Raw genomic sequence first — 24524 nt, 5'->3', positions numbered from 1 at the left:
ATAGTGTACAGTTGGTATAGTGTACAGTTAGTATAGTGTACAGTTAGTAAAGTGTAAAGTTAGTATAGTGTACAGTTGGTATAGTGTACAGTTAGTATAGTGTACAGTTAGTAAAGTGTAAAGTAAGTATAGTGTACAGTTAGTATAGTGTAAAGTTAGTATAGTGTAAAGTTGTGTAGAGGGTACAAAAAGATCAGGGTTTTTGGAGAGCGCTACTGTATCTCAACGGGAGTTGGAGTGAAACAGAGATCGAGCCAGCACTTACGCAGGACTAACTTTTATTGGTAAAAGAAGTCCTGTTTTACTTATTGACTTCTTTTACCAATAAAAGTTTAAAAGTTAGTCCTGTGTAAGTGCTGGCTCAATCTCTGTTTCACTCCAACTCTCGTCGAGATACAGTAGCGCTCTACAAAAACCTCGATCTTTTTGTACCCTTTACATCACTTTGTTGTCCGTCTCCCTCAGGAACACGGAAAATAGGGATGAGAGCAGCAGAGTGTGACAACCTCATCGATACATACCCTCAACCACAAAACAAAGGCCCCACCGACCTCTTCATACATCCACTCTAGGTCAGTACGTCACCGTGGGTGTTTGGTGGTGGGTATTTGCACCATTTTTCCCTCCATCCTCGAAATACTACACTATGGAGCGCCCCGTTGTTTTTTCTCCTTCTTTTTCCTTCATATAGTGTAAAGTTAGTATAGTGTAAAGTTAGTATAGTGTACAGTTGGTATAGTGTAAAGTTAGTATAGTGTACAGTTAGTATAGTGTAGTCTCAACTGGCTAACTGTATAACACTAACACTATTTAAAAAAAAAGTAACTGTGTGGAGCAGTGAAAGAACAATGCAAGTGGAAAGGGGTTCATAAAGGCAGGGGGACACAGTGGAAGTGGGAGAGTAAAATTCAGACCCGTTTCCTTTGGTCCATGTGGCTGCTCTAGAGAAGATCAAATCACTGATATATAGATAAATTATAGCTAGCTTGAACTAACAAATCAAAATCTCCAATATCTAAAATATCTTCCTTTTATTACAAATAGCATATTACAGAAAACAGTATATAAATCCCCATAAAAACAGTAATTCACAGTCAATACACAAAGTGCGATATTTGTAGGGACAATCCCCAATATTACATCCTCACCCGACACGTTTCCCCGTAACTGGGTAATTTACAGTAACATATGGTTCATCAGGGGTAAAAAGATGGTTGTGGTCGCTTTAGAGCAAAAAGTTATGTGTGAGCAGCATATAAAACATTTAGACAGCAAATAAAGCAAGTACATAAATAAACAATACTAGACGCTGTTTATGTAAAAGATAATCAAATGGCCTGTTCGGGTTTTGGAGCTGCAGACCGCAGTGATGTATCCTCAGACCTAAAAGAAAAAAAAAACACAAACAGCAAAAGTAAGCAACAAACAGAGCACATAGATAAAGCTAACAAACAAGGCACATAAGACACAAAAATGTAACATAGAGGCAAGATACTGCAGCAGGCTAGCAACATAGATGTAGCATAGAGGCGGGACAGCATACAGGCGGGACAGCATATAAAACATCCAGATATATAAGACCACAGATGACACATTAGATAAAGTAAAATATAATAAAATAAAATAAATGTGATGTGATATAAATTGATATAAAGAGGTAAACAGATCTATGATCCCAAAGCCAAGGGAGGTGATAACCCATAAATATATATATATATATATATATATATATATATATATATATACAGGGGCGGACACAGACAGCAGAGGGCCCCTGTGCAAAGAATATGCCTGCCCCCCCCCCCCCCCCCAGGTAATATGTTTGCTAGGTAAGCGGGTAGTACGTTTGCAAGTAGTACATTTGCTAGTTAGGTAGGTAGAACATTTTCTAAGTATTTGCAAGATATTTAGGCAGTTAGTAAGTTCAGTTGGTAGGAAGGCAGGTAAAATGTTTGGTGCTAGGTAGGTAGGTAGGCAGGTATAGGTTTGGTTGGTAGGTGGGTAGCCATGTAACATTTGGTAGGTAGGCCCTTTGTCCAGTGTTTTCCAAACAGGCTTTGACTGTTTGGGCATGCTGGGAGTTGTAGTTTTGCAACAGCTGGAGGAACACAGGTTGGGAAACAATGGACTAAGGACCTACCTACCAAACCTGAGTGCCTCCAGCTGTTGCAGAACTAAAACTCCCAGCATGCCTGGACAGCTAAAGACTGTCTGGGGGAATGCTAGGAGTTGTAGTTTTGCAACAGCTGGAGGAGCCCAGGTTGGAAAATACTGACTAAGGAGGTGTTTTCAAAACAGTGTCTCTCCAGGTGGTCCAAAACTACAACTCCCAGCATTCCCGGACAGTCTAGTGAATAGTGAGTACAGCTCTGGAGTATAATACAGGATATAATTCAGTACATAAGTAATGTAAAGTGACCCTATACAACGTGACATCTTATACAACGGGTGGCACCCATTGTGCAAAATCTAACTATTGCGATAAATGAAGGCTCACTTTACATTACTTATGGTGGAAGCAGCAGGTCACTCACCTCGTCTCCTAAGGAAACTTTTAGATTTGACTGTTGTGAGGCTCCTCAGGTTCTGTTATATGAATGGCGGCTCTGGAGTATAATACAGGATATAACTCAGGATCAGTACAGGAAAAGTAATGTAATGTATGTACACAGTGACCTCACCAGCAGAATAGTGAGTACAGCTCTGGAGTATAACACAGGATATAACTCAGGATCAGTACAGGAAAAGTAATGTAATGTATGTACTCAGTGACCTCACCAGCCAAATAGTGAGTACAGCTCTGGAGTATAATACAGGATATAACTCAGGATCAGTACAGGATAAGTAATGTAATGTATGTACACAGTGACCTCACCAGCAGAATAGTGAGTACAGCTCTGGGGTATAATACAGGATATAACTCAGGATCAGTACAGGATAAGTAATGTAATGTATGTACACAGTGACCTCACCAGCAGAATAGTGAGTACAGCTCTGGAGTATAATACAGGATATAACTCAGGATCAGTACAGGATAAGTAATGTAAAGTATGTACACAGTGACCTCACCAGCAGAATAGTGAGTACAGTTCTGGAGTATAATACAGGATATAACTTAGGATCAGTACAGGATAAGTAATGTAATGTATGTACACAGTGACCTCACCAGCAGAATAGTGAGTACAGCTCTGGAGTGCTGACCAATTAGTTGCAGGTGTGGTCGTGCTTCAGCTGTGCTGTGTGTGTCTGCTGTGTCTCCTGAGCTCCAGGGATTTCCATCTGTTCCACCTGGGGCCTGCTTCCTCCTCCCCAGGGAGGGAGTGGGTTTCCAGGCATGAGTGAGGGAGGCGAGGCCCAGGCTTCTGCTCCTCGGAATAGGCCGCAGGGGAGCAGTAGAAGCCAGCAAGCGGCCGGAACATCGGAGGATTTGGGGGTGAGGCGTTCCACCAGGAGTCGCAGCAATGCTGCTCCAACTCCCCCCACAGAGGTGAGGAGCTCCAAGGCTGGATCCACCTCGGGAAAGCTGGGTGTTTCCAGAGGAAAGCTGGGTTCATCAGGAAGGAGGCAGAGTACTCACGGAGGTGAAGCCGACCTCAGTGAGGAAGGCTGGGGAGTGCTGAGGACCCGGGAGTCTATTTCCACCTATACGTCCCGGGTAAAAAGTCACCTCCGTGAGTATGAAGACGCCTGTAAGGCCATCAGGAGGCTCGGAGAGGGACTTCGCTGTGCCCGTGCCAGGGCTAAGGTAACTCCTAAGAGGAAAAAGACAGAGATCCAGGCAGAGATAAAAAGACTTTTGGCTGAAATACAAGCTTTGGAGGAGAGGAGAGCAGAATTACTGGCGAAGAGTGGCCCATTTAAAGAAAAATTGGAAAATGAGGAGCGCTTCAGGGTGACAGAAGAAGAAAAAAATAAAAGGTTGATGGGGCTGCAACCTGAGAGCCAGGTGGATGATGCGGAGGAGATGGAGGAAGAACAACAGCCAGATCCACCTGGTGGCCTGCGGCAACAGCAGCAGGCCCCGTACAGTGGGCCCCCTGCACAGCAACCAGCAGTATCACCTGCCGACTCAGGGGAGGACAGTGACAGCAGCTACCAGGGAGGGGCGCTAATGGCCCAGATCCGCATGCTGGAATCCCCAGTGTGTCCTCAGAATCTGGTGTTTGGAGATGAGCTCCCAAATGAGGCACCTGGGGGTAAGAAGAAAAAGAAGACCAAGCCAAAGCAGCAAGAAGTGGTGAGTTACATCTACACCCCCCTCCCTGTAAACCCTGAGTCGGCCGCAGGGTCAGCTCATTGTGCAAGCCCCGTTACCCAGCCCAGCCCGTGTTCTGTGGTGGACTCGGTGCAAAGGTGCGGGGAGAGTACAGATACTAAAAGGGCGCAGAGCTCCATGCCTGTTTGCAGTAGCAGGGATGGAGCAGAGAAGGCATCGGCCGCAAGGCCGTACAGTGAGGGCGGCCCAGCGGTGGGCATAGAGGCAGACTCCGGTGCTGTAGTTCGCTCCCCTGTGGGAGAGGGGGGTGACTCAGTGCCGGAGGTAGTCGTGGTGGCTAAGGGAAAAATAGATTCTCCCAAAAGTAGAAAAAAACTTTTGTTTTGCATTGGCGCCGCTGATCCAGATCAGCGGCGCCCAGGAGCTGGACATTCTAGTACGGATGAGGCGGAGGGTACCGGTAAAAACAGGGCTGGGGCCGCTAATAAACAGGCTAGGCAGGCTTCCCGGTCCTTGTATAAGGGACCGGTGACCTGTCCTGTGGTGATGGCTCCAGCCCTGGTACCCAGTGATGCTGACAGTACAAAATCTGCGCCAGAACGCACCGGTCCAGCCAGTATGAATGTGGAGGTTAATGTTGGAGTGACTGAGGGTGTGAATGAGGGGAATAATTCATCTGTTACTAAAAATCTGTCTGGGGCTTTGAATAGTGGTTTGGGCTGTAGCACGGGTGGAGGTATGGGGGGCACATCAGCTAAAATAGGGGTCAATGGTTTGGGTATGGATTATGTGGAGGAGGGTGGTGAAGGGGCACAGATTAGTGGTGGGAATGTAGGGCCTGGTCCAGTTGCACCCCCAGCGGTGGCAGCACCCATCCGCAGCTACGCGAATGTCACCGCTGGGGGAAGGGGGGCAGCTTCCTCGTCCTCTGGCTCTGGGGAGAGCAGTGTGCAGCAGCGTCTCCTGGGGGCCTTAAGGAGAGGGGAGAGATCAATCAATGTAGAGGGTAGGGAGGTTGATCTATCCTTTTGGATAGAAAGACATGGTCTTTCAGCCTTCCGAGAGGAAAGAGGGGGGGATACTGTGTGGTCCCTCCCTACAGCCGGGCCAGGTGGTCTCCGTAGGAATGTGGTCCGGCTGAGGTGGAGAGGCAGTGATACATGTCCTCCAAGATCTAAAGTTGTTGAGCTTCTGCTGAAGTTGGGCTTTAAGGCAGCTGACATCTATGCCTTGATACATCCTTATGGTACCCCTGAGTTCGATATCAGCTTTGTTCGGCCGGAGGGGCTTGAGCTCTTCTGGTCGAATTATGAGTTGGTAAAGAATGAGCCCGGCTGGCGAGACTTTGCCATTCAGGCAGTGTCTCGCCAAAATAATGTCAAGAAGGTGACCGTTTTAACCCGTAATGAATCGCTTTCTTGTATTGACATCATGACGTGGCTAGGTCGGTATGGTGAGGTGGTGGAGGTCCCAAAAAAGAACAGGGATGAATATGGCATCTGGTCAGGGGCCTGGACGTTTATGGTCAAGCTTAGGCGTTCAGGAAACACCGTTACCCATATACCATCTGCGACCTTCCTCGGAAGGGATCGTATCCAGATCTTCTACCAGGGTCAGCCGAAGCTCTGTCACAGATGTGGTGACCCCACACATTTTAGTGCCAATTGCACTGTGCAGAAGTGCACTCTGTGTGGGGAAATAGGCCATCTCGCTACATCTTGTGCGGAGATTAGGTGTCACCTGTGTGGTGACTTAGGTCACCCATTCAGTCGCTGCCCTCGTTCCTTTGTCAACGCGGTTGTTGCCCCGGTGGGAGTAAGCCGTGAGGTGGATTCTGCTGGGGAGATGGCTGTCGGGGATGAAGGGGTGCAGGGGCCAGGGAAGAAAAGTAAGCAGAAGACGCCTGCCCAACTGAGGCGTCTCGAGAAGCGTCAAAGGGAAAGGGACAGGGAGATTCAGGACTCACAGGAGCATCAACCAACTGGGGTGACTCCTGATCCTGTCCCTGCGGCCAGTCTTACTGCTGAGGCCCTGGGGGATAGTGAACTGGATGAGGAGACTGGAAGGATCCACAAAGAGGGGGATGCCGTCTCCTCACTGTCCTCCCATGGTGGGAGCGCGGATGAGGACAGTGGGGGATGGGCAGAAACAAAGCGGGGTACTCGGAAGAATAAGAAAAGGAGAGATGTAAGATCTTCTCCCACCTGCCAGATGCCAAAGGAAGGTACAACTGATCTCCCTCTGATTGGTCTCTCCAACCGGTTCCGAGCCCTCCGCGACATTTCCTCTTCGGAGGAGGGGGTGGCTGGGGGTGAGGTTCCGGATGTTGCGGTGGGGCTCACAGGAGATGCTGAGTCCTCTCTCCCTGGGGAATCTATGTCTTCAGGGGGGGAGACAGGCCCAGAGTCAGGGGACGAGGAAAATGTATATAAAGGGAAAATGGACACATCTATTTCACTTAAAAGGGGTAAACCATCATCTGATGAGGAGGGTGGTGGGGTGGATGGGAAGGATGGTGGGAAAAAGAAAGCTGTCTAACTCAATCACCCTTGATGGCGGCACCCTCTCCGTTGACTCTGGCATCCATTAATGTTGCCAGCATAAAGTCAGATACGGCTCGATTTGCGGCCTATGATTTTTTTGCCCATATTAATGCTGATATTTTATTTTTGCAGGAGACCAGGCTAACAGATATGTCATCTATCTACAAGGCTAAAAGAGAGTGGAGGAATGGGCCCTCCTACTGGTCTCTTGGGGCCGAGCCGTATAGCGGAGTGGCGGTCCTTTTTACCGCAGCGGTAGAATGCCGACGGGTTATCGAGTTAGAAATGGGGAGGTGCCTGATCTTAGATGTCCTCATGAAGGGACAAGAACTTCGCCTTATTAACATCTACGGCCCACAGTCTAAGTGGGACCGGAAGTGTCTCTTTATGAGGATCAAGCCCTATCTTTTTACAAGTCGGCAGGTGGTCTTTGGAGGGGACTTTAATGCTGTCACGAGGCCCCAAGACAGGGGAGGTGCCAGAGACAAGCTGACTTATGATAGCGCCGCCCTTAATAGCATAGCGAGTGAGGCTCGCCTGGTGGATGTCCACATCCGGCACACCCCAGGCCACGTGGGATTCACCTATCATAGGGGTAGTTGTAGGTCTAGGATAGACAGGTTTTATTTAAAGGAGGAGGCCGTCTCTTCAGCAGTATCTGTTGTTGAGGTGGAGTTCTCCGATCACTGTTTAATTTTGTTTTCTCTGAATGTCGCAGAGACCCCCCGGATGGGCAGAGGCTATTGGAAGCTGAATTCGTCTCTCTTGGAAGAAACGGAGATAAGACAGTCCTTTGAGGATTTTCTTCAGAGCCAGGTACCATTGCTGGGCCTTTGTAGCAGTAAGTCAGAGTGGTGGGAGATCTTCAAGGAAAGGGTTGCGAGATTCTTCCGCCAGCTCTCGGGCCTCAGAAGCCTAAACAGGTACCGTTTGTACCAGGGCCTGAGGAAGAAACTTGAGAACCTTGTCTCGACTGGAGGTAGTCGTTACGATATCTCCAGAGTGAAGTCCTTGCTGATGAAGTGCCAGTACGACAGACACGCATCTTTGGTTTTTGAGAGGGATTACGGGAAGTACCGCTCGCCCGACCCTTACAGAAACTGCAAGATGTCAGTGAATAGTAAAGTAGTCTCAGGACTGATTGATAGTACGGGATCCTTGAAAAGGTCCAGATCAGGGATCCTGGAGGTCATCAGATCCTTCTACTCGCACCTCTTGGGAAGGAAGGATCTAGATCGGGATAAGGTATCAGCTTTCTTGGCTGAAACCGTCCCTGAACCAGGAGTAGACCCCTCTCTTGACGTTTTGACAGAGATGATCCGGGAAGAGGAAGTCAGGATGGCTATTGATGGGCTTGCCCTCAAGAAGTCACCCGGTCCGGATGGCTTAACATCTGAGTTCTATAAGACCTTTAAGGACACTTTGGTTCCCCTCTTGACTGCGGTTTTTAATGAGTGTCTATCCTCGGGCACTCTGCCAAAGTCAATGAGGAGGTCAGCGCTGATCATCCTGTCAAAGGGTAAAGACCCGTTCCACATTGAGAATTGGTGTCCCATAGCGCTTCTCAATGTGGACCGAAAGATTCTGGCAAAAGTGCTGTTTAACCGGCTGGTGGAGTTTGCACCCCGGCTCCTTTCGGGGGCTCAGAATTGCTCTGTTCCGGGCCGCAGTACATTTAGTGCTGTGCTCAGTGTCCGAGAGGCTGTGGAGCAGGGTAGGGCTGGCCACTGGAAGGGGTACTTGCTGTCCTTGGATCAGGCAAAAGCGTTTGATCGGGTTAACCATGAGTACCTGTGGTCTGTTCTTCTGAGATATGGCCTGCCGGGGGGGTTTGTTGATTGGCTTAAGATCTTGTACGCAGGGGCAGAGAGTTTCCCGCTTGTGAATGGTTGGATTGGCCGCTCTTTTGAGGTTGGGTCTGGCGTCCGTCAGGGTTGTCCTTTGAGCCCGTTGCTGTACGTGTTTGCAATTGATCCTTTCCTTAGGAGGATTGATTGTGGACCGTTGGCGGGGGTGAGAATGGACCTGGCGGTGCCGGATTTGGCTCTGAGGGCGGTAGCGTATGCTGATGATGTCACCGTGTTTGTCTCCTCACAAGAGGAAGGCCAATGGGTGATGTCAGAGGTGGACCGCTACTCGGAGGCATCCGGGTCCAAGATCAACCGGGATAAGTGCGAGAGTCTCTGGCTGGGAGGGGGAGATCCTAGTTTTGATCTCCCGGACGCCCTTCCAGGGCCCCAGGAATCTGCAAAAGTTCTCGGCATCGAATTTGGCCAAGGGGATTACCCCAAACAAAACTGGGACAGCAGGCTTAAGATCGCCGCTCAGAAGGTGGATCAGTGGAAGGGTTGGTCTTTGACCCTCCGGGAAAGGGTTAACCTGATCAAAACATTCCTGCTCCCTTTACTGATATACCTGGGCAGTGTATGCATGTTGCCAGAACCTCTTTGGACCCGGGTCTACAGTGTGTTCTTCCAGATGTTATGGGGGAACAGACTGAACCTAGTGAAGAGGGAGGTTACTTACCGTACAAGGAGACTAGGGGGGTTGTGTATGGTCAACCCCGTGGTATTCCTAGTGAATACCTTTCTTAAGACCAATATAGCAAACCTCTGGTCAGAGAGGGCTCCTCCGTGGGTATCCTCCTGTAGGGGATGGTTTCAGCCTTTCTTCCAGGAATGGGAGACAGGAGGGCAAGTGAAGGATCTTCGCACACCACACGGGCATCTCCCGGCTTATGCTACCCCGGTTCTGAAGGTTATTCGTCGGTGGGGTCTGGGGATGTGGGAGATTAGGACTCTGTCGAGGAAATTCCTTGACAAGAGGGTCCTGTCTTCTCATTTCCAGAGGCCATTGGCGCTCAAGGACTGCCCAAGTCGGGATCTGGAGGTGGGTTTAGAGCTTTTGAATTCTATCAGGATCCCCTTGAAGTTTTGGGACTTGACTTGGCGCTGCTTCCATGGGAAACTGTGTGTGAGGGACAATCTGAAGTGCAGGAGCTCTGATGACCGGGGATGTCCCCGCGAAGAGTGTGGAGGCATGCTGGAAAGCATGGAGCATTTTCTGCTTCATTGTCCCTTTAACACAGAGGTTTACACCAGGGTGGGCGCTTCCATTGGTTGGCCTCGGCTGGCCAGTCTCTCCTATGCGGAATGGGCCTATGGGGCATTCAGAAACCTTGGAGGCTGGGACCGGTGCACTTTATTCCTAGTCAGCTCAGTGGTTAGGTACTACACGTGGAACGCACGGTGTTTAGTGTCGACGCAGCGTAAAATCCTCCCAGTGGATGTGGTGGTTAGGAACATTCTCGGTGACCTGGTGAAGGTGCGTTCTCTGGAGTACGAGAGGCTGGGTGCTGGCAGGGCCTCTCGTCTATGGAGGGGCTCTGCCTTTAAAGTGCCTTAGCCTGTTGTCCCCCCCTGGTGGTGGGCTGATGCTGGCACATTAGTCTTTTTGTTTTGAGCAGTTGGTTTATGGTAATATAGGGCTTGCAGGCACTGAACTTGAGCTTTAGGGGTTTGTTGTTTGGCTTATAGTGTTATATGTATTTGTTATTGTATTTATTGTTGTAGTCTATTTGTATACTTATGTATTGTATATATTGTTAGTCTGTGTATATTTTATGTAATGTATATATTGTATATATTGTGTGATGCCACCTGGGGTTTGGGTTTAGTTTAGGTTGGGTGGTGGTTAAAAAGGGGGGAGGGGGTTTGTATGGGACTTTTATATATACAGAAAATCCTGGACTGGTTCATGGACGTCTGGTAACATGTACTGGGGGCATGGGATGCGGGACCAGCTCAGGGCCAAAAAAAGTGGTGTTATTTTGTTTGTGTTGGTTTTTATTATTTTGTATATATTATTATTGTTGTTGTTGTTATTCTTTTTGGTATATTACTGGTATTGGGTTTTTGGTATTGCAACTGGGCCAGGAAATTCACATTTAGTATTAGTGTATATAGTTTATTAGTATGGTATGGGTATTATGGGTATTATAGGAATCTGTCTTTTGTAAATATTGTATATATTTGTTTGTGTGCAGGAATGAGTGTGGGGTGGACCGGTGTTGTATTTTATGCTATTGTGTTGGTTTTATGATCGTTATATTGATATGTTCTGTCGGATATGATATGTTTGTTTTGTAATTTTTTTTTTATTGTTATGTTTGAAATTTTAATAAAAGATCTACAGGATATAACTCAGGATCAGTACAGGATAAGTAATGTAATGTATGTACACAGTGACCTCACCAGCAGAATAGTGAGTACAGCTCTTGAGTATAATACAGGATATAACTCAGGATCAGTACAGGATAAGTAATGTAAAGTATGTACACAGTGACCTCACCAGCAGAATAGTGAGTACAGTTCTGGAGTATAATACAGGATATAACTTAGGATCAGTACAGGATAAGTAATGTAATGTATGTACACAGTGACCTCACCAGCAGAATAGTGAGTACAGCTCTGGAATATAATACAGGATACAACTCAGGATCAGTACAGGATAAGTAATGTAATGTATGTACACAGTGACCTCACCAGCAGAATAGTGAGTACAGCTCTGGAATATAATACAGGATATAACTATTATAATTACTAGGTTCACACTGAAAAATCTTCAGACAGCAATGCATTTCTGAGCGGATCTGCAAAAAGATCTGCACGGTCCTAGCGCCGCCCAAAAGGGATCGCTTCTGGAGATTCATCAATGTGAACCAAGCCTTATACATGTGAGAAGGGGATTACACATGTGAGAAGGGGATTACACATGTGAGAAGGGGATTACACATGTGAGCAGGGGATTATTATAATCCTCCACTCACATATATGTAACATCTCTCCATCACATGTATAATCTAATAATCTCCTCCTCACATTTATAATCGCAAAATCAGATTATATATGTGAGGAGGGGATTATACATGTGAGGAGGGGATTATACATGTGAGGAGGGGATTATACATGTCAGGAGGGGATTATACATGTGAGGAGGGGATTATACATGTGAGGAGGGGATTATACATGTCAGGAGGGGATTATACATGTCAGGAGGGGATTATACACGTTAGAGGATTATTATAATCCTCCCCTCACATATATTTATCATATCTCCCTCACATGTATAATCTGATGATCCCCTCCTCATATTTATAATCCCCTCACATATATAATATCATAATCAGATTATATGTGAGGGGATTATCAATATGAGGAGGGGATTATTATAATCCTCCCCTCACATATATGTATTATCTCCCCCTTACATGTATAGTCTGATAATCCCCTCCTCACATTTATAGTCCCCTCACAAGTATAATCTCCTAATAAGATTATATGTGAGGGGGTTATTAGACTATACAGGGGAGATGATACATACATGTGAGGGGAGGGTTATAATAATCATTATTATCCTCCAATCACATGCATAATTTCTCCCCCCCCCCACACACACACACAATCGCAACCCTGCACCCCCCCCCTCCCTCCAATCCTCACCCCACCTCCCCTGCCAAACAACCCCTACCCCTCAACTCACTTGTAATCCGGATGATATACCGGTCCATCTGGCGGTGAGTGACGCTGCAGCCTGGAGGCCGTGTGTGGGGGCTGTAAATCACTGATAGAGAGGAGCGGAGGACTCCTCTCTGTTCCGCTCCTCTCATCTCTATGATGCCCGCGGCCCGCTGTGACGTCGCACGTCACGTCAGCGGGCGTGATTATTTCCCAGGCAGCCACAGCGGTCCTGGGATAGTGGCTGCCTGTGGAAGATTGACGGCAGAGGCGGTGGCAATGAATTAGAAAAAGGCCCCCTCCCAAAAAAGGTAGCGGGCGGCGGCGGTTGTGGGCCCCCTCCCTCCCTCAGACTAAAATTTTGACGCCTGGCCCGCCTGTTTCCCAGCCTGGGATGTCATGACCAGCGCCCCGCATGGGGGAAAAGGGGCTAGCTGCTTTTGGGCCCCCAGGAATGAGAGGGCCCGGGGCAGCCGCCCCTTTTTCCCCACGTTAAAGACGGGCCTGGTCCCAGTGGTCAGTGAGTGACTGTCACTCACTGACTCGCTAACAGTTTCAGTTCCGGCTGGGCCCCCCTGGGCTCCTGGGCCCCTGTGCAGCTGAACAGGCTGCACATATGGTATGTCTGCCCCTGTATATATATATATCCCATAGTAAATATATCCATACCTCAAAACATGTCCTCCAGGGATGCCACTACAATAGTATAGACACATAAAGGTACAGCCATCAAACTAGGGAACGGAGCTATAGAGCAGAGCTGTCACTACAAAGCAACAATTTAGATAGTATCTGGTATCCCATAACTCTCAACAGATATAACGCAGTGCTATAATCAACCACAATTTATAGGTATAAAGAAGAGGTGAGGAGGAACTCTTCATAGAGGTGTAGGTCTCCTCCACAGTAAAGAAATCTGCCATAAAGCCATATAATTCAGAGCCAGATATACCTCTATACCTGATATATATATATATATATATATATATATATATATATATATATATATATATATATATATATCAAGTAAGGTAACTCATAAAAATAAATCACAAAAAGGGTCCATCAATACAACTTACTTAATAGGGGCTAAACGATATATAGTATTGACCAGCCGCACTCAGATAACAATCTCCTCCATACCCAGTCCCGCTGCTGACTGTCACATAAACTAAAATCAAGAGAGAGACAGTATGATAGCACCTACTACTAGTACCTCTGTAAACACAATTACATTAAGGATTTGCTCACCTTATTACAGCGACCACTTAAGCACATGACCACTGCTCCTGATGACGAGGGATGTGGTGCTAGTCTGATGGCTAAGTCAGTTATATATAGTGCCTTCCATTAAGCACAATCTACACACGCTGCATCGGATGCCAACTGCGTCACTTCCGGCCGTGCGTGTCAGAAAAACCTAGTAACTCAGAGGCTTGCGTATCATAGGAGCGGTATAATCCCTGGACTTCCGTTTAGGGCGCATCAAGTGGTCACGTGATGCGTTCCCCCACTTGCTATCACATGCGTTCCACACATACCAATACACTGAAGTGTATGGATCGCTGATACAGATCAACGCGCACACAATGCGTTCCAAGCAGAACCCAATGCGTTCCACATATATTATACATTATACCGCAAAGGAAGCAGTTAGTATATCAAGATAAGAAGTCATTTATACCTATGCATCCCTGGAGGTACACCTAAGTTAAGTTATTGAGGTAATACTGAGGGGCAAGATCAAAAAGTAACATATAAAGGTAGTCCAAATTTTTGTAAAAAATGGACTATAAAATAACTCAGTATAGAGAAAAATGGGAGAGTATATCAATAAGTATAGAGTTGCAATATGGGACCTCACTACATTATGAAGGCAGCTATCAAAGACACATATAACATCTAAATATACCTCCCAATTAATCCCCCATACAGCAATAGCATATCATGACATACCAAAATTAAGGATATTAATAAGTTGTCAATCATATTAGCCATCAGTACTTCTAATGAAAAACAAATCTGTAAAAAAAAAAAAAAAAAACGATACAAATGTAGTTCCAATTTGGAATAAACTACAAATGGGACAATACCCTACTTTTTACACTCTATAGAGTATATGAAAAGGACAACTCACATAATAAGGGTTCCTATACTATATAGGGTAAGTGACTAGGCAGAGCTATTAATCAACCCTATCACCTCACTACCCCTTAACAAATAGCCAATACCAAGAGCCGCTTCCACTATAGATGATAGAGTAAGACACTAAATAACACCCCACAGATATTTATATGAAACAACTAAAGTTCAGTCTTTCATTAATGCCCAAAGGGGCTACAGTTTTAAGTCTATGAATTCATTCAGATTCTTTTTGTATGATTCTTCTGTCCCACTTGCCTTTTCTGGGTGATTTGCGAACAATTTTGATGACACAAAAAGAAATCTCACTCGAATTACCCCCGTGCTTCTCTACAACATGCTTTGCTACGGGAGTATCCCTTTTGTTCTGTATATCACATACGTGTTCTCTTACACGTTTCTTGAAAGCACGCTTCGTTTTACCCACATACTGTAGTGGGCATGTGCAAGGGAAAAGATAAATCACGCCTTCCGTCTCGCAGTTTGCGAAATCTCGCAAGGTATAGGTTCTGTGTGTACTCACACTGGTTAAAGTTTTAGTCTGCTGGACGTTTGCATATGCCCTGCACTTTCCACATTGGAACGTGCCTAAGGGGCGTCTATCCAGCCATGTGCCCTCCTTCTTCTCCCCCACAAAATGACTTCTTACAAATCTATCACGTAGCGATCTCCCCTTCCTAAAGGTGATGGAAGGGTATTGAGTCACCACATCAGTTAGATCGCCATCACATAATAAGATGGGCCAATATTTACGTAGGACAGCCTGCACTCGTCCCACTTGGTTGTCGAAGGCGCCAATCAACCTCGTTTGGTTGCTAGGCATCTCCTTAGGCTTAGGGCTGAGTAATTCCCTCCTATCGGCCCTAAGGGCTCTCTGATAGGCAGAGGTTACAGTCTCCCTAGGATAACCTCTTTGGGTAAACCTCTCTCTTAATTCCATGGCCTGATGTCTAAAGGCACGTTGGGAGGAACAGTTACGGCAAATTCTTAAGTACTGCCCCGTTGGGATACCCTTTTTCAGGGGAGATGGATGATAGCTTTCACAACGGAGCAGACTATTCGTGGCCGTAGATTTTCTGTATGTAGTTGTTTCCAAATACCCTCCCTCACCTCTAGTGATCAAGACATCAAGGAAGGCTAGTTTATTGGCGTCGATTTCATAAGTGAAACGTAAGCCAAGGGGGTTAACATTTAGCTGATTCACAAATCCCCTAAAGAGTTCTTCAGTTCCGGACCACACAATGAGCACGTCATCAATATATCTCCCCCAATAGATGATATGTGGGTTCCACCTGCTGTCCTCCTCATAAAAAATGATAGTACTCTCCCACCAGCCCAGGGTTAAATTAGCATATGAGGGAGCCACTGGGCTCCCCATTGCTGTTCCCCTGAGCTGGTGGTAGCACTTTGAGTCAAACAAAAAATAATTATCGTTTAACAAAAAATCTAGCAGGAAGATGACGTACTCATTGTGTGCCCAGAACTGAATCCCTATGGCCTGTAGGAAATATGAGACTGCTCTCAGACCGTCCTGATGGTGAATGGAACTGTATAAAGCCTCTACATCAATAGATGCTAGAAACATATTAGAATCCAACTGTATCCCATCAATCTTCCTTAGGAGATCGCTAGTATCCCTAATATATGAGGGAAGGGATGACACATGGTCCCTCAGAATGCGGTCCAAATAGATCCCCACATTCTGAGTGATAGAGTCTACCCCTGACACAATGGGCCATCCCTTAAGAGGGGACAGCCCTTTGGGTAGAGCATAAAACGTTGGTATCAAGGGGTCAGTAGGGTACATAAACTTAAATTTGTTGTGAGAAATAAGGAGTTGTTTTAAGCCAAGAATTAGCAATTGTTCATATTTTTCACAGAACACTTTTATGGGGTCCCTGGGTAAAACCCTATAGGTTTCCCGATCTCTGAGGAGGGACTGGACTACTTCTCTGTATTGCGAGGTGTCCATCAGCACAAGATTCCCCCCCTTATCGGAGGGTTTGATTGTTATATTAGAATCTTGTTCAAGATCAAACAGAGCCCTCAGTTCATTATCAGATAAGTTCGTTTTTAAATTAGGATTTTTAGGAGGAATTTTTTCAAGCTCTAAAGTAACCAGGTCTAGAAAGACATCCTGATATGGGGTATCCATGTAAGGGGGTCCCCGAACACTCTTAGTCTTAAGATCAGTAAAAGGACCCTGACCTATCACTCCTTCTTGTCACGATGCCGGCTGGCAGGTAGTGGACCCTCTGTGCCAGAGAGGGATTGGCGTGGACCGTGCTAGTGGACCGGTTCTAAGCCACTACTGGTTTTCACCAGAGCCCGCCGCAAAGCGGGATGGTCTTGCTGCGGCGGTAGTGACCAGGTCGTATCCACTAGCAACGGCTCACCTCTCTGGCTGCTGAAGATAGGCGCGGTACAAGGGAGTAGGCAGAAGCAAGGTCGGACGTAGCAGAAGGTCGGGGCAGGCAGCAAGGATCGTAGTCAGGGGCAACGGCAGAAGGTCTGGAAACACAGGCAAGGAACACACAAGGAACGCTTTCACTGGCACTAAGGCAACAAGATCCGGCAAGGGAGTGCAAGGGAAGTGAGGTAATATAGGGAAGTGCACAGGTGAAAACCCTAATTGGAACCACTGCGCCAATCAGCGGCGCAGTGGCCCTTTAAATCGCAGAGACCCGGCGCGCGCGCGCCCTAGGGAGCGGGGCCGCGCGCGCCGGGACAGAACAGACGGGGAGCGAGTCAGGTAGGGGAGCCGGGGTGCGCATCGCGAGCGGGCGCTACCCGCATCGCGAATCGCATCCCGGCTGGCAGCAGGATCGCAGCGCCCCGGGTCAGAGGACGTGACCGGAGCGCTGCAGCGGAGGGAGTGAAGCGAGCGCTCCGGGGAGGAGCGGGGACCCGGAGCGCTCGGCGTGACAGTACCCCCCCCCTTGGGTCTCCCCCTCTTCTTGGAGCCTGAGAACCTGAGGAGCAGACTTTTGTCAAGGATGTTGTCCTCAGGTTCCCAGGATCTCTCTTCAGGACCACAACCCTCCCAGTCTACTAAAAAAAAATTTTTCCCTCTGACCTTTTTGGCAGCCAAAATTTCCTTGACCGAGAAGACGTCCGAGGAGCCGGAAACAGGAGTGGGAGGAACAGATTTGGGAGAAAAACAGTTGAGGATGAGTGGTTTGAGAAGAGAGACGTGAAAGGCATTAGGGATACGAAGAGAAGGAGGAAGAAGAAGTTTATAAGAGACAGGATTAATTTGACACAAAATTTTGAAAGGACCAAGATAGCGTGGTCCCAACTTGTAGCTAGGGACACGGAAGCGGACATATTTAGCGGAGAGCCATACCTTGTCTCCAGGGGAAAAAACGGGGGGAGCTCTTCTTTTCTTATCCGCGAACCTCTTCATGCGTGAAGAAGCCTGTAAGAGAGAATTTTGGGTCTCTCTCCATATAATGGAAAGGTCACGAGAAATTTCATCCACAGCGGGCAGACCAGAGGGCAAGGGGGTAGGGAGGGGGGGAAGAGGGTGACGGCCGTACACCACGAAAAATGGGGATTTGTGTTACGCCGAGCGCTCCGGGTCCCCGCTCCTCCCCGGAGCGCTCGCTTCTCTCCCTCCGCTGCAGCGCTCCGGTCACGTCCTCTGACCCGGGGCGCTGCGATCCTGCTGTCAGCCGGGATGCGATTCGCGATGCGGGTAGCGCCCGCTCGCGATGCGCACCCCGGCTTCCCTACCTGACTCGCTCCCCGTCTGTTCTGTCCCGGCGCGCGCGGCCCCGCTCCCTAGGGCGCGCGCGCGCCGGGTCTCTGCGATTTAAAGGGCCACTGCGCCGCTGATTGGCGCAGTGGTTCCAATTAGGGTTTTCACCTGTGCACTTCCCTATATTACCTCACTTCCCTTGCACTCCCTTGCCGGATCTTGTTGCCTTAGTGCCAGTGAAAGCGTTCCTTGTGTGTTCCTTGCCTGTGTTTCCAGACCTTCTGCCGTTGCCCCTGACTACGATCCTTGCTGCCTGCCCCGACCTTCTGCTACGTCCGACCTTGCTTCTGCCTACTCCCTTGTACCGCGCCTATCTTCAGCAGCCAGAGAGGTGAGCCGTTGCTAGTGGATACGACCTGGTCACTACCGCCGCAGCAAGACCATCCCGCTTTGCGGCGGGCTCTGGTGAAAACCAGTAGTGGCTTAGAACCGGTCCACTAGCACGGTCCACGCCAATCCCTCTCTGGCACAGAGGGTCCACTACCTGCCAGCCGGCATCGTGACAGTAGATCCGGCCATGGATCCCGCTGAAGTTCCTCTGCCAGTTGTCGCTGACCTCACCACGGTGGTCGCCCAGCAGTCACAACAGATAGCGCAACAAGGCCAACAGCTGTCTCAACTGACCGTTATGCTACAACAGTTGCTACCACAGCTTCAGCAGTCATCTCCTCCGCCAGCTCCTGCACCTCCTCCGCAGCGAGTGGCCGCTCCTGGGATACGCTTATCCTTGCCAGATAAATTTGATGGGGACTCTAAGTTTTGCCGTGGCTTTCTCTCCCAATGTTCCCTGCATCTGGAGATGATGTCGGACCTGTTTCCCACTGAAAGGTCTAAGGTGGCTTTCGTAGTCAGTCTTCTGTCCGGAAAAGCCCTGTCATGGGCCACACCGCTCTGGGACCGCAATGACCCCGTCACTGCCTCAGTACACTCCTTCTTCTCGGAAATCCGAAGTGTCTTTGAGGAACCTGCCCGAGCCTCTTCTGCTGAGACTGCCCTGTTGAACCTGGTCCAGGGTAATTCTTCCGTTGGCGAGTACGCCGTACAATTCCGTACACTTGCTTCAGAATTGTCCTGGAATAATGAGGCCCTCTGCGCGACCTTCAAAAAAGGCCTATCCAGCAACATCAAAGATGTTCTGGCCGCACGAGAAATTCCTGCTAATCTACATGAACTTATTCACCTAGCCACTCGCATTGACATGCGTTTTTCTGAAAGGCGTCAGGAACTCCGCCAAGATATGGACTCTGTTCGCACAAGGCGTTTCGTCTCCTCGGCTCCTCTCTCCTCTGGTCCCCTGCAATCTGTTCCTGTGCCCCCCGCCGTGGAGGCTATGCAGGTCGACCGGTCTCGCCTGACACCCCAAGAGAGGACACGACGCCGTATGGAGAACCTCTGCCTGTACTGTGCTAGTACCGAACACTTCCTGAGGGATTGTCCTATCCGTCCTCCCCGCCTGGAAAGACGTACGCTGACTCCGCACAAAGGTGAGACAGTCCTTGATGTCTACTCTGCTTCTCCACGTCTTACTGTGCCTGTGCGGTTGTCTGCCTCTGCCTTCTCCTTCTCTACAGTGGCTTTCTTGGACTCTGGATCTGCAGGAAATTTTATTTTGGCCTCTCTCGTCAACAGGTTCAACATCCCAGTGACCGGTCTCGCCAGACCCCTCTACATCAATTGTGTAAATAATGAAAGATTGGACTGTACCATACGTTTCCGCACGGAGCCCCTTCTTATGAGCATCGGATCTCATCATGAGAGGATTGAACTTTTGGTCCTCCCCAATTGCACCTCGGAGATTCTCCTTGGACTTCCCTGGCTTCAACTTCATTCCCCAACCCTGGATTGGTCCACTGGGGAGATCAAGAGTTGGGGGTCCTCTTGTTCCAAGAACTGTCTAAAACCGGTTCCCAGTAACCCTTGCCGTAACTCTGTGGTTCCTCCAGTAACCGGTCTCCCTAAGGCCTATATGGACTTCGCGGATGTTTTCTGCAAAAAACAAGCTGAGACTCTACCTCCTCACAGGCCTTATGATTGCCCTATCGACCTCCTCCCGGGTACTACTCCACCCCGGGGCAGAATTTATCCTCTCTCTGCCCCAGAGACTCTTGCCATGTCCGAATACGTCCAGGAGAATCTAAAAAAGGGCTTTATCCGTAAATCCTCCTCTCCTGCCGGAGCCGGATTTTTCTTTGTGTCCAAAAAAGATGGCTCCCTACGTCCTTGCATTGACTACCGCGGTCTTAATAAAATCACGGTTAAGAACCGCTACCCCTTACCCCTCATCTCTGAACTCTTTGATCGCCTCCAAGGTGCCCACATCTTCACTAAATTGGACTTAAGAGGCGCCTATAACCTCATCCGCATCAGAGAGGGGGACGAGTGGAAAACGGCATTTAACACCAGAGATGGACACTTTGAGTATCTGGTCATGCCCTTTGGACTGTGTAATGCCCCTGCCGTCTTCCAAGACTTTGTCAATGAAATTTTTCGTGATCTATTATACTCCTGTGTTGTGGTATATCTGGACGATATCCTAATTTTTTCTGCCAATCTAGAAGAACACCGCCAGCATGTCCGTATGGTTCTTCAGAGACTTCGTGACAACCAACTCTATGCCAAAATTGAGAAATGTCTGTTTGAATGCCAATCTCTTCCTTTTCTAGGATATTTGGTCTCTGGCCAGGGACTACAGATGGATCCAGACAAACTCTCTGCCGTCTTAAATTGGCCACGCCCCTCCGGACTCCGTGCTATCCAACGCTTTTTGGGGTTCGCCAATTATTACAGGCAATTTATTCCACATTTTTCTACCATTGTGGCTCCTATCGTGGCTTTAACCAAGAAAAATGCTGATCCCAAGTCCTGGCCTCCTCAAGCAGAAGACTCCTTTAAACGACTCAAGTCTGCCTTTTCTTCGGCTCCCGTGCTCTCCAGACCTGACCCTTCCAAACCCTTCCTATTGGAGGTTGATGCCTCCTCAGTAGGAGCTGGAGCTGTTCTTCTACAAAAAAATCCTTCCGGGCATGCTGTCACTTGTGGTTTTTTCTCTAGGACCTTCTCTCCAGCGGAGAGGAACTACTCCATCGGGGATCGAGAGCTTCTAGCCATTAAATTAGCACTTGAGGAATGGAGGCATCTGCTGGAGGGATCAAGATTTCCTGTTATTATCTACACCGACCACAAGAACCTCTCCTACCTCCAGTCGGCCCAACGGCTGAATCCTCGCCAGGCCCGGTGGTCTCTGTTCTTTGCCCGATTTAATTTTGAGATTCACTTTCGTCCTGCCGATAAGAACATTAGGGCCGATGCTCTCTCTCGTTCCTCGGATGCCTCAGAAGTTGATCTCCCTCCGCAACACATCATTCCACCTGACTGCCTGATCTCCACTTCTCCTGCCTCCATCAGGCAGACTCCTCCAGGAAAGACCTTTGTTTCTCCACGCCAACGCCTCGGAATCCTCAAATGGGGTCACTCCTCCCATCTCGCAGGTCATGCGGGCATCAAGAAATCTGTGCAACTCATCTCCCGCTTCTATTGGTGGCCGACTCTGGAGACGGATGTTGGGGACTTTGTGCGAGCCTGCACTATCTGTGCCCGGGATAAGACTCCTCGCCAGAAGCCCGCTGGTTTTCTTCATCCTCTGCCTGTCCCCGAACAGCCTTGGTCTCTGATTGGTATGGATTTTATTACTGATTTACCCCCTTCCCGTGGCAACACCGTTATTTGGGTGGTCGTTGATCGATTCTCCAAAATGGCACATTTCATCCCTCTTCCTGGTCTTCCTTCTGCGCCTCAGTTGGCTAAACAATTTTTTGTACACATTTTTCGTCTTCACGGGTTGCCTACGCAGATTGTCTCGGATAGAGGGGTCCAATTCGTGTCTAAATTCTGGAGGGCTCTCTGTAAACAACTCAAGATTAAATTAAATTTTTCCTCTGCATATCATCCCCAGTCCAATGGACAAGTAGAAAGAATTAACCAGATCCTGGGTGATTATTTGCGACATTTTGTTTCCTCCCGCCAGGATGACTGGGCAGATCTCCTTCCATGGGCCGAATTTTCGTATAACTTCAGGGTCTCTGAATCTTCCTCCAAATTGTCACGATGCCGGCTGGCAGGTAGTGGACCCTCTGTGCCAGAGAGGGATTGGCGTGGACCGTGCTAGTGGACCGGTTCTAAGCCACTACTGGTTTTCACCAGAGCCCGCCGCAAAGCGGGATGGTCTTGCTGCGGCGGTAGTGACCAGGTCGTATCCACTAGCAACGGCTCACCTCTCTGGCTGCTGAAGATAGGCGCGGTACAAGGGAGTAGGCAGAAGCAAGGTCGGACGTAGCAGAAGGTCGGGGCAGGCAGCAAGGATCGTAGTCAGGGGCAACGGCAGAAGGTCTGGAAACACAGGCAAGGAACACACAAGGAACGCTTTCACTGGCACTAAGGCAACAAGATCCGGCAAGGGAGTGCAAGGGAAGTGAGGTAATATAGGGAAGTGCACAGGTGAAAACCCTAATTGGAACCACTGCGCCAATCAGCGGCGCAGTGGCCCTTTAAATCGCAGAGACCCGGCGCGCGCGCGCCCTAGGGAGCGGGGCCGCGCGCGCCGGGACAGAACAGACGGGGAGCGAGTCAGGTAGGGGAGCCGGGGTGCGCATCGCGAGCGGGCGCTACCCGCATCGCGAATCGCATCCCGGCTGGCAGCAGGATCGCAGCGCCCCGGGTCAGAGGACGTGACCGGAGCGCTGCAGCGGAGGGAGTGAAGCGAGCGCTCCGGGGAGGAGCGGGGACCCGGAGCGCTCGGCGTGACACTTCTCCTTCTGTTAGCAAGTCAGTTAGTACCCTCAAACCAGGTAAGTCATGCTCACGAATCCCTAGTTCTAGATATTTCTTCCTGTCATTATGTTTGAAAAATTTCCTCCATTTCAATTTACGGATAAAGAGGTTAACATCCTTAATCCAATCAAACGCTTTAAACTGCGTAGTAGGTACAAACCCTAACCACTTAGACAGTACTACAATCTCCGAAGATGTAAGGGTTCGGGGCTGATAAGTTTATTATTTGGTTTTCGGTGTCCCCACTACATCTACTCTGTCCCGTAGGCCATAGGGGTTCTCCTTTAAAAAAGATGCTGCTGAGGCAGAGGACCAGAAGATGATGGGGTATTGGAAGCCCCACGATTGTTCCCTCTTTTTCCTTTTTGGTGGGTCCATCTCCCCTTTCCACGTCCTTTTCCTCTGCCCCTATTACGTCTATTAGAGTTTGTCCCTGCCTGATAAGTAGAGTCCCCTCTTCGCTCGGAGTCCGTAGATTCCAAGTCTGAGGTAGAAGCCTCTGTACCCGCTTCCTCTATTTTGGTTTTCTCCTGAAAATGAAATGCTCTTTTCTCCCTAAACTCAACCAAGCCACGAACAAACTGTTTGTGTTTTCGTATTTTAAGGGAGTTGGAAAACTTATCTACTGAGGACTCAAGAAATGCCTCTCTCCTCACAAACTCAGGGTCTGATTTCACCTTAGTGATCTCCTCGATTAGTTCTTTAAGACGCTTATCAGTTTTTCCAGAGTAACTCTTTCCTCCTCCAACAATAAATTCATAAATCTAAAAGAACTTGCCAAAGCTTCTTGTTCCCACTTCACTAAAAGGTTAACAGACCTAGATCTCTCTGCAGGTACAATATCCACTCTGAGGCTCTTGAGGATAATGTTATTCTTCAAATAATTTTCCAACGATTTAACCTCCCAGAATGATTTTAGGTTATCCTTATAGGCCTCATACACATTTTTAAACATAACCTTCAGAGAAACCGTTGAGCTCTCTTCCCTATCAGTATCCAACTCTGAAAAAACATCAATAGCATCAGCTGCCCATTTTTCATTATCCAAGGACCCAGTGAGAAGACCTGCCATTTCCAACAACAAATCACTGATATATAGATAAATTATAGCTAGCTCGAACTAACAAATCAAAATCTCCAATAGCTAAAATATCTTCCTTTTATTACAAATAGCATATTACAGAATACAGTATATAAATCCCCATAAAACAGTAATTCACAGTCAATACACAAAGTGCGATATTTGTAGGGACAATCCCCAATATTAAATCCTCACCCGACGCGTTTCCCTGTAACTGGGTAATTTACAGTAACATACGGTTCATCAGGGGTAAAAAGATGGTTGTGGTCGCTTTAGAGCAAAAAGTTATGCGTGAGCAGCATATAAAACATATAGACAGCAAATAAAGCAAGTACATAAATAAACAATACTGGACTCTGCTTATATAAGAGATAATCAAATGGTCTGTTCGGGTTTTGGAGCCGCAGTGATGTATCCTCAGACCTAAAAGAAAGAAAAA

Source organism: Hyla sarda, chromosome 6, assembly GCF_029499605.1.
Source record: "Hyla sarda isolate aHylSar1 chromosome 6, aHylSar1.hap1, whole genome shotgun sequence".
Classification (NCBI taxonomy): domain Eukaryota; kingdom Metazoa; phylum Chordata; class Amphibia; order Anura; family Hylidae; genus Hyla; species Hyla sarda.
Note: the sequence above shows the minus strand (reverse complement) of the source record.